Genomic DNA, 10,881 nt, shown 5'->3' on the forward strand with positions numbered 1-10,881 from the left:
CTGAAATAGACATAAAGTATCACAGGGGTCCAGGGATGGGAGCTTCCAGTGTGTAAAAGGAACCCAACTCCCCCAACACACACGCCCCCCCATCCCTGTTCACTTGATTGATGAGCAAATGGATCTGCCTTTAACACACTAAGTAGAGTTCTACAGTCTAAATAAAAATAGACTGTGATTCTCTTCTGACTAAAACTAAATTCAAATGCTCAGGTGAAGTGGGTTTAGTAGAAGAAAAACTTTTTTTTTTTTAAGATCTTATTTATTTATTTGACAGAGAGAGACAGAGCGAGAGAGGGAACACAAGCAGGGGGAGTGGGAGAGGGAGAAGCAGGCTTCCCGTGGAGCAGGGAGCCCGACGCGGGGCTCGATCCCAGGACCCTGGGATCATGACCCGAGCCAAAGGCAGATGCTCAATGACTGAGCCACCCAGAAGCCCTGAACAAAAACTTTTTTAAATAAAATAAGTTGGCGATGGTGATTCTGCATTGTAGAGAGATGGCCTTGGTCTCGCAAGTGACTCAGAAACACCCAGATGGGCCCTGAAGAGTAGTTGGGGGTGAGAGACAGGAGGCCCCCTTGGCACGCCTGCAAGGGGGGCTCAGCCTGCCCCCCCCAACCCAACTTAGTAAAAGTAAGAAACCCACACAACAAATGCAGCCTTGGAGGGAGTTGAGAATCTCCAAGGAGCCATGTAGCTGAGAGAACAGAGAGCAGCCCAGCGCCAAGATTAGCAGACAATTAGGGTGGAGACAGGGACTACTTGAAGCCTCTGTATAGGGAACAGCATCCCAGTCAACACACGGAGGTATGCACACACTCACGTGTACACACACACACACACACACGGGCATATACACATGACGCATACCCATGCATGTATGCATATATGAGCAGGTGTGTATGCACACTCCCCACATAAACACACATGCACGCTGTGTGTGTGTGCGCACAGACATGCACGCATGCACAGCACACACTCACGTGCACACACACACACGGGCATATACACATGACGCATGCCCATGCATATATGCATATTTGAGCGGGTGTGTATGCACACCCCCACATAAACACACATGCACGCTGTGTATGTGCATGCACAGACATGCACGCATGCACAGACATGCATAAACATGCACATTACACATACACACCCAGAAGTACACGTGCACACAAATACTCATGCATATATACGCACATGTACATATACACATACAAATGCACACACATGTGCTTAGGCACGGACACACACAGCACACGGAATATAGCAAAAATCCAGATGCCTCTTCCAATAAATGGAACCAACTGAGGGAAGCTAAATCTATACTGGTTAATATTGGCATCCCAAGTGAAGCCTTTCTCTCTGGCATTTGGAGGCCCCCAGGCTGCTAGCTGGCTCGATGCTACATTACAGACCATCGGTTACCTCGCCCAGAACCCCTGTCCCTTCTTGCACAGACTGTCACTCGGCATCCCCACTGGACCAGAGGCCTCTGGGAGATGCGTCATTCTCCAGCAAAGGAAACGCATACTGGCCACCTGGTCCTTCTTTCTCCGGGAAGTCAGGCTCACCAGACACAGAGAACAAGCAAGATAAACCATCAAAGTAAAACTGCTTTGAAAAAAAAAAAAAAAAAAAACTGCTTTGGAGTCCACAGAGGCAACTCAGCAGACCGACGAGTGTTCTTAATTGAACTAAAACTCTAGAGAGAGATCAGGTAATAAAGCAATAATTTAAGAGCAGGGAAGGTAGGTAAAGAGAAGACAGAACAAGGAAGCTCTTAAAGATTAAATACAGACTAGCTCAACTCATCTACAGTGGCAGGAGGCAGAGCAGGGGTGACTTAGGGGTGCCGTGGAAAGGAAGTTCGGGGAAACTCAGCAGATGGGTATGTTCACTCTCTTGATTGTGGTTGGTGATGGTTTTGTGTGTGTCAAACTTACCAATTGTACAGTTTAAATATGTTTAGTTTAGAGTATGCCAGTTATACCTCAATAAAGTCGTTTTATTTTATTAAGATTTTTTTTTTAAGATTTTATTTATTTATTTGAGACAGAGAGAATGAGAGACAGAGAGCATGAGAGGGGGGAGGGTCAGAGGGAGAAGCAGACTCCCTGCCGAGCAGGGAGCCCGATGCGGGACTCGATCCCGGGACTCCAGGATCATGACCTGAGCCGAAGGCAGTCGCTTAAACAACTGAGCCACCCAGGCGCCCCTATTTTATTAAGATTTTATTTATTTATTTTAGAGAGAGAGAGAGTATGTGCAGGGAGGAACAGAGGGGGGGAGAGGTGGGGGGGAAGAATCCCTAGCAGACTCCCCTCTGTGCAAGGAGCCCGATGTGGATCTCGATCCCAGGACCCAGAGATCACGACCTGAGCAGAAACCAAAAGTCACACGCTTAACCAACGGAGCCACCCAAGTGCCCCAATAAAGTGGTTTTAAAAATACACTTGCTCCAGAATGAGCGCTGAGTAATGTATAGAGCTGTTGAATCATTATGTTGTATACCCGAAACTGATACAATACTGTATGTTAATTATACTTCAATTGAAACCACAAATGCTTGCTCCTCAAAAAGCCATGGGAGCAGTGGAAAATGAATGCAAGTTTGAGGAAACTGGTTAGAATGAAGAGCACACTGACCCCCGTCACATCTGTGTAGTTACCCTGAATAAAAAATGTGCTCCCGAATTAAGCCAGACTGGGGGCTGCAGTGTTGGCTCCTCACAGAATGGCTTTCGTGTACTCAGCAATGCTTCGGTTCATGTCCCCCAGCTTGCCTCGATGGAAACTCTGAGAAGCAGTCTGATAAAATGTGCTATTCCTATTGTCGGAGGGATATTGTCAATCATCCATCCATTCCCGCAGCAGTCGGTTATCCGGTGCTTGGGGCTGGGGTCCACAGACACTTCCAGGCAGGTTCTATAATGATTGAATATTGAATACCTGTGTGCCTGGAATCATGCAGCAGACAAGGAGAACCCCACTCTCCCTGTTCTCAGGGGGCTCGCGGTACAAGGCAGAAGCAAGACAATGAAGTGTTAGAATGCAGCACGATCAGTATATTTGATGAAGGTGATAAAGAGAGCAACTATATAGAGGGGACTGCGTAGGGACACCAGATCTCATCCGAAGGGGTGGTGGAAAAGAGGGAGGAAATTTGATGACCCTTATTTGGATGCCTAATCCTTGGAAGTTCCTGGTGATTAACTCAACCATGAATGGAGAAGGCTCCTAAGTCCTTGGCTCTGCTACCCAGCTTCGATGACCCAGCTGTGGTCCTGAACTAAGAGACTGGAGATGGAGATAGAGATGAAGACAATGGGGTAACCTCAGCCAATATTATTCCACAGGAAGTGTGGGCAGGATGTAGTGATGGTCACCTGGACTGGGGAACGGGGGAGGGGGGTGTAAGGAAGAGAGAGCAGTCCACAGAGCTCCTGCCTTCGCCCTGGTGACTGGACAGATTGCAGAGTGCAAATTAAAACAGAACAGAGTGGGATGAACACATTTGATGGGAAAGATGATGACATTCTTGTTGGCTTTTTGATCTGAAGTGTTCTTTGGAAATTAGCCTGTATTTCAGAGGCCAGTAATGGGCTGGGAAGGTGGAAGGGGCAGAGCTTGCTAAAGCCCCAGACGCCCCCATCCCCAGCCAGAAATCACAGTCCCAGGTCAGAGTGAAACAGTCCAGGTGGAAGAAGCTGCCCCTGATGGAGTTTTGTGCATTCTGTTTATTTGCCCTGCTAGGTCAAGGTCACTCACCGGGATGAGTGAAAAATACTAGGACTTTTGTTTATATTGGTTTCTATCTTTAAAAGAAAAGAAAAAGAAAAGAAAGAAGAAAAAGAAAGAAAGAAAGAAAAAGAAAGAAAGAAGAAAGATAAAAGAAAGAAGAAAGAGAGAGAGAGGGAGGGAGGGAGGGAGGGAGAAAGGAATGCTCTGCTGCTTTGCCATGTGGGTTAACTCTGGTACCCATTCCCCCTGCAGTAGCCAGACTGGCAGGTGTCATGAGGATGCTCACGGCACCCTGAAGGGACAGCTGGAGCTCCAGGTGGCATGGAGTGACACAGCTCTTCACACCTTCTTTGCTTTCCAAATTTTGCTGTTACTGCAGGTCCCAAATTCCCATTAAGAGAAATTGCAAATCACGTTATCCAGTTTTTAACTAAACCCATCCTCATGAAAATGGACAAGTGCCTTACAAAGATGCCTGCTAGACAATGGTATGAAGAGATTTCCACGGAAGGAAGCAGGGGTGAGCCGAGAGAAAGGGACCAACTGCTAGCCAACTGAAGAAGTAGTTTAAGAGAAATAAATAACCTGGCCCTTCGGGGTCAAAGCGACATTTAACAGCGAATGAGAAAATAACCACTTTTTGCTGGAAACATGTACTACGGGGAGAAGATTCTGAAAACAGTAGTTTGGAAAGATTTCTATCATTGGTGATTTTACTGCCAACAAACGACATGTGACATCTATCAGAGCTCTCATATCTCACACTTGAAAACTTGGAAACACAATTTCCTAACCTGTTAAAAAGCTTCCAAGGGATTCTGTGCATTTTAAAACCCATTTGTGAAACATATAAAAATGAATAACTTCCAATTAATTTGCCAGAACAACTCACTGACATCAAGGAACATGGAAATTTACTAACTGCATCACGTAGTGATAATAATAAATAATAACAACCGCTGGCATGTTTGGCAGATGGGATTGAAAAATGAATATTCTGATTTAGTAAGCAGAGTACATAATACCTACCATGTGACTCACTATGATTTCCCAAAAGGATGAAGCACATTTAATCATATCACTCCCAATAAGACATCATTAATAAGTAACTGAGAGTTACAGAAGATTTTTGAGAAAACAGGGTATTTTTGATGGTTGATAAAGACTTTGCCTTTTTGATCTTCCAAGCTAGAAAAGATGAGGGTAAAAACATGATAAGCATTCAGGAGTGTCTGGCCGGCTCAGTCAGTGAGCATTCAACCATTGATTTTGGGGTTGTGAGTTCAAGCCCCACGCTGGACGTAGAGATTATTTTAAAAAAATAAACACTTAAATTTGTATTTATTTCTCTTTTCTTATACTTTTTTTCAAAGATTTTATTTATTTGAGAGAGAGAGTGAGTGAGAGAGAGTGAGCACAAGCCGGGGAGGGGCAGAGGCAGAGGGAGCAGCAGACTCCCTGGCTGAGCAGGGATCCCAAGGACGTGGGGCTCAATCCCAGGACCCTGGGATCATGACCTGAGCCGAAGGCAGACGTTTAACCGACTGAGCCACCCAGGCACCATTTTATACTTTTAATAAGTTTATTTCTATGTATGTTTTATAATAAGCATCACATACATTATGAATAGAGTGAAAGAGACCTAATTTACAAATAAATGTTTTTAATTATGCATAATATAGGTTATTAATATGTTATTACATACATTATCTGCATATATTTCTATATTCATAGATGATGAACATATATTAATATACCATATTACATATATATTAGATACTATTGATTCTAATTATTTTTTACTATATTATGCATACTATACATAAATATACTTGCTTACATCTATCAATGCATATGTATATATTATAATCATATACGTATATTTATATAATGTATGCATGTATTATACTCATACCTACATTTGTAATCCTCCTACCTTTCCCTAGTGTATTCACTCTCCCACATTCCCGGAAGACTACTTCACATCTTCTTCTCTTGCCTTAAACTCTCCATGCCACACTCCTCATCCTCACCCTCAGGTAATGGTATCACTTCCTATTTCACTGAGAAGACCAGAGCAACCACAGGGAACTTTCACTTTGTCACCAGCACCAGTGGTGAGCTTGCTACCTGCTCTCGGTGGCGATAAACGGATTCCATTCTTCCCTCTGGACCCGCCCCTCCACACTGATACTAGGTGCCCTCCCTCCTATTGGCACAAAGATGGCTCCAGAAATCCCCCCTTGCCCCACCCAGTCATCAAGCTTTCTTTGTCTACTGAGTCATCTCCATTAGTACACAAACCTGGTATTTCTCCTCCCATCTGTAAATACAAACAAAGCCCTATTTCTTCCCATTCCTCTGTCCACCTCCATAGCACAGCCTCTTGAAAGAGTTGCTTAGACTCATTGAATTCAATTCTTCTTCCCCCAGTTGGGCACTTATCTCCCACCATTTCTCCAAAATTTCTCTTGCCAAGACCAGTAATGAAATCCAAAACTCAGTTCCCCATCCTCCTCAAAGCCAACCTTTTGGCGGCATTGGACATGGAAAACCCCTCTGTCCTCCGTGAAGCACTCTGTTTCCAGGACACCGCACCTGCCCGGTGGCTCCCTGGCCTCTCAGCCCACCTTCCCAAGCACCACTGCTGACTAATGTCTGAGTTCATACCCCTCTCCTCACTCCAAATGGGATCCTGATGGCCTCATGCCTTTATATTCTATCTAGAGCTGCATCTCCCACAGCATGCCTCCAGCCTTCTCCCTGTTAACTCCAGATTCTTTACCCAACTGTCTCCTGAGCAGCTCCACTTGCAGCCCTAAGTGGTCTCTCGAGCCTAAAGTGCCCCAAAGTGAGCTCCTGATAATGTTCCCTCCTCAACCTGCTCCTCTCAGAGTCTTTATCTAGGTTAGAAGTGGCTCCTTCCCTAAAGCTATGCGGACCTAAGCCTCTGAGTCAGCCTTGACCCCTCTCTTTCTTTAAGTATGGTAGATACAATAATGGTCCCCCCAAAGATTTCAACCTGCTAAAATCCGGAACCTGTGAATATGCTATCTTACAGCCCCTGCTCCTTGTGCGTTTGTGAGCACGAGGTCGTCATTATTTAATACACCAGGCACTTCTGGGTATCACCAGCAAATGAGATGTGGTTCCTATGCTATAGGGTAAAATCAAAGAAGGGACTCATCACATTGGTTAAAAACCGTTCCTGGGAGAGGCCAGTGATATCCTACCCCACTTCCTAAAAGGAACTACCTCCTGTTGGAATGATGACAATGACTTCAGCCTGACCTCAGGACAGTCTAGCTCAGCACACACATGTGCCTTCTAAGGACAGGCTGTGAATAGACTGGGTATAAGGTGGGACTTGTCCTTATGTCTCATCCATCTTGCTATCTGAAGAGAAGAGCTCATTAGCATAAGAGCTCATTGGTCCCTAGACCCTGTTGGTTCACAATCCCCTTGGGAACTTCCCAGCAGTAAATCTGAAACTGGCACCCATTCGCAGAGGGCCGGGAGAGACCAAAGAAAGAGGCCAACCACTCAGGGCTGGTGGGTGTCAGGTTTAATAAGCAAGGGAACTTGCCTACGAGGCTCGTCTCGGGCAGCAGCGAGATGAATGGATCCCTGCACGGGGCCTAACACCAAATCTTAAAAGTGGATAAAGAGGCCCTAACCGGGTTCAGTTACCAGTACCATACAGGTGTTCTCAACACCGCATTCCCATCTCCAGGTTGTGTCTCCCAGCCTCTGGGAGCAGGAAAGGCCAGTGGAATCCACATTCCAAGGACAAGGAAGGTGGGGAGAAGCCTCCAAGTGCCCAGGTCCAGCTTACAGGTCAGCTGGCAGTCATGTCTTTTCAATGACCTTACCCAACAAGTCCAGACCCTGCCCGGGTATTCATTCCCCTAGAAGCTGGCCAGAGGGGAAGATCCACTTACCTGTATTCTCACTGTTAAAGGACTTTAACATAGAAGAGAGAAGGGGGGGGGGGGGCGCCTGGGTGGCTCAGACGGTTAAGCGTCTGCCTTTGGCTCAGGTCATGATCCCAGGGTCCTGGGATCGAGTCCCGCATCGGGCTCCCTGCTCCGTGGGAAGCCTGCTTCTCCCTCTCCCACTCCCCCTGCTTATGTTACTTCTCTCACTGTGTCTCTCTCTGTCAAATAAATAAATAAAATCTTAAAAAAAAAAAAAGAGAGAGAAGGGGGTTTCCAAGTGGGAAACACAGGACCAGGAATATAAGTATAATCTTCCATTCTGAGCCTCTCCTCTGTGCCAGGCAGAGGTCGGGCACTGTTTCTAGCCCTTCAACACTTCTGACAGGAAGCTACTTACATCACCTTTCTATACAAGAGGATTTGGAGAGTCAGAGAGGGCGAGTGACTCCCCCAAGGCCACGGAGATATAACGGACAGAACCGAAACTTAGACCACATGTCCCTGGCTTGTGAAGCCACACAGGAGATTGCATGATACTATGACAGGATTCCTGATTTTAGCTCAATACAAAGGAAGATATTTTGAACAAGGAGAGCACACTGAAAATGCATGGCTGTGAATTTCCAGAGGTAGATACCTCTTCTCTTATGTACCCATCCTCGACCCCCAATGGCCTCAAGATGGCCCAAGTGACAACCGGCTTCTGGATAACCACTGAGGTACACTTTCTAGGACTTTCCTGAGGCCCGGCTACATGGCTGCCCTTGGCTACCATAAGGCACCCTACATTAATTTAACATTTTTTTTCAAAGATTTTATTTATTTAGTTGACAGAGAGAGAGAGACAGCGAGAGAGGGAACACAAGCAGGGGGAGTGGGAGAGGGAGAAGTGGGCTTCCCACGGAGCAGGGAGCCTGATGCGGGGCTCTATCCTAGGTCCCCAGGATCATGACCCGAGCCAAAGGCAGACGCTTCTCTCCTGTTTAAACTGGCTCCAGAGGCTTTGGTTACTTGCAACCAGAAGAATCCCAACTCACCTAAAAACCACACAGGTGTCAGCTACCTTGAAAGACAACTTAGGATGATAGAGAAGCCAGTGAACTCTCTAAACTTGGAAAGGCAAAAGAACCAAATTCCAATATTTCTCTCAAAACCCAGTTTATAACTCAAGCTTTCTGATTTAAGAAGCATCAGAAGACCATAGCAAATAACAGGGATTTTAAAAGTGGAATTTAATTTTTAAAAAGATTTTTATTTTATTATTTATTTGAGAGGGAGAGAGAGAGAGAGTGAGTGAGTGAGAGAGTAAGGTGAGAGAGAAGCAGACTCCCCGCTCAGCAGGGAGCCCAATGAGGGGCTCAATCCCATGACCTGAGCCGAAGGCAGACGCCTAACCCACTGAGCCACCCAGGTGCCCCTAAAAGTGGATTTTAAGAATGAAACTTGATTAGGCTTGATCAGGGGGAAAAGTTCCTTTCCCTAAAAAAAGAAAAAAGAAAGCCAAAACAGCAACAACAACAACAACAACAAAACAGCATATATTTTTATTTGTTTTATGGAAGGTAACAAAATAGAAATTTTCAAATGACATATTTGAGGGGTTTACTCATTTGAGCAGCCTTTGGAACAGTTAATCCTTTGTAATGGCAAACACTCATAAAGTCAGCTATTTGCCTTTTATCTTAAATAAAATGTTTAAAGGTCTATAATTTCTCGAGTGCGCAGAAATGCTGTTGGCTCATTTAATAAGCATTCAGCAAGTGCCTACTGCACGCAGCCCCCTTCAATTTCCACAACAAAACAGAAAGCAATCGAAAGTGTCATCCAATGAAACTTTCCCACCTGGCAAATGAATAGGCTGGCTTTTCTGGGCAGAGGCATGTTTGCATAACTGGGCTGCATTAAATGTAAGAGACAGATGCTAAGAACAAAAATAACCAAATGTGGCTTTCTGGGCACCTCGTCTCTCATATTCAGTAATTACAATGGCCGACGTTTAGGAAGGAGTTAGGGGAGGAAAATGAACGGGAAATGGTAGGATATATTAATTAAAATTTGTGTCCCTTCCCTCATTAAAAAAAAAAAGAATCTCTGAGAGCAGCTCTTTACCGACGTTGGTTCCTTTCCCTTCGGGGTATCTGAACATCTGGATTAAATCTATTCCTGCAAGCCAAGGAAAAGGGAAGGCTCTCTACTAGGTGCCCAACCAGGAAGCAGGAGTCGGTCTTGGATTCCATCACCACAGTTGGAAAAAGAGGAACAGCTAACAGTTCCCAAAGGACACGTTAGGAATTTTTGTACCTGTTTGATGGTAGAACAGCTCTTAAAAGATTGCCCCCAAGTTTAATGGATTTCACCCTTAGCAAGTTCTGCAATCAAAGTTAAGCAGCATCTTGGGTTTGGTTTCCACCTATGCTGCTGACAGCAAGTTTTCTCTTTTTTTTCCCTCCTTGGGAAAGGCCACTGAACATTAGTGTTAGCATCAGTGAGGGCATAAGACACAGGGGTCTGCCTTTCTTAAATTTATGAGGCATGACAAAGATGGCAGTTACTATAAAAGTTTATTTTCAAAGTGGAAGGAAGAATCGGACATTTTATGACTAAGTATTCTGCCGGCAATAGGGCAAGAACCCCAGGCATGCCCCTAGATGAGGAAGGGGTGATGTTAATCCTAATTATTGAGAGATTCCGTCATTTAGCTCTGATATTTTTTTTAAAAGATTTTATTTATTTATTTGACAGAGAGAGAGAGAGCACAAGCAGGGGGAGTGGCAGGCAGAGGCAGAGAGAGAAGCAGGTTCCCCGCAGAGCAAAGGAAGCCTGATGTGGGACTCAATCCCAGGACCCCAGGATCATGACCTGAGCCGAAGGCAGTCGCTTAACCAACTGAGCCACCCAGGCGCCCCGCTCTGATGGTTTGAGAGCTCTCTATCTCTCAAGCATCACGCCCAGCGCTGGTCCTGAGTACCTGAGAGTGAGCCCTTTCTTAGGATTATCACCCTGCCCCCCATTTTGAACCTCAAGCACCTCTTTCCTTTGCTCTCAAATTCCTACCTCTTGCATCCCTCCATTTCTTTTCTTCTCTTTTGTTTTTCCCTCTCCTCTCCTTTTCCGCACTGTTTTTCTTTGGTTTCTTCCCATTGTTCTGTGTCCTAGCGTCCCCAGGGGCAGAGGCAGCTCAGGATGAGAGCAGAGTTG

The sequence above is a fragment of the Neomonachus schauinslandi genome, chromosome 1 (genome assembly GCF_002201575.2).
Source record: "Neomonachus schauinslandi chromosome 1, ASM220157v2, whole genome shotgun sequence".
Taxonomy (NCBI): domain Eukaryota; kingdom Metazoa; phylum Chordata; class Mammalia; order Carnivora; family Phocidae; genus Neomonachus; species Neomonachus schauinslandi.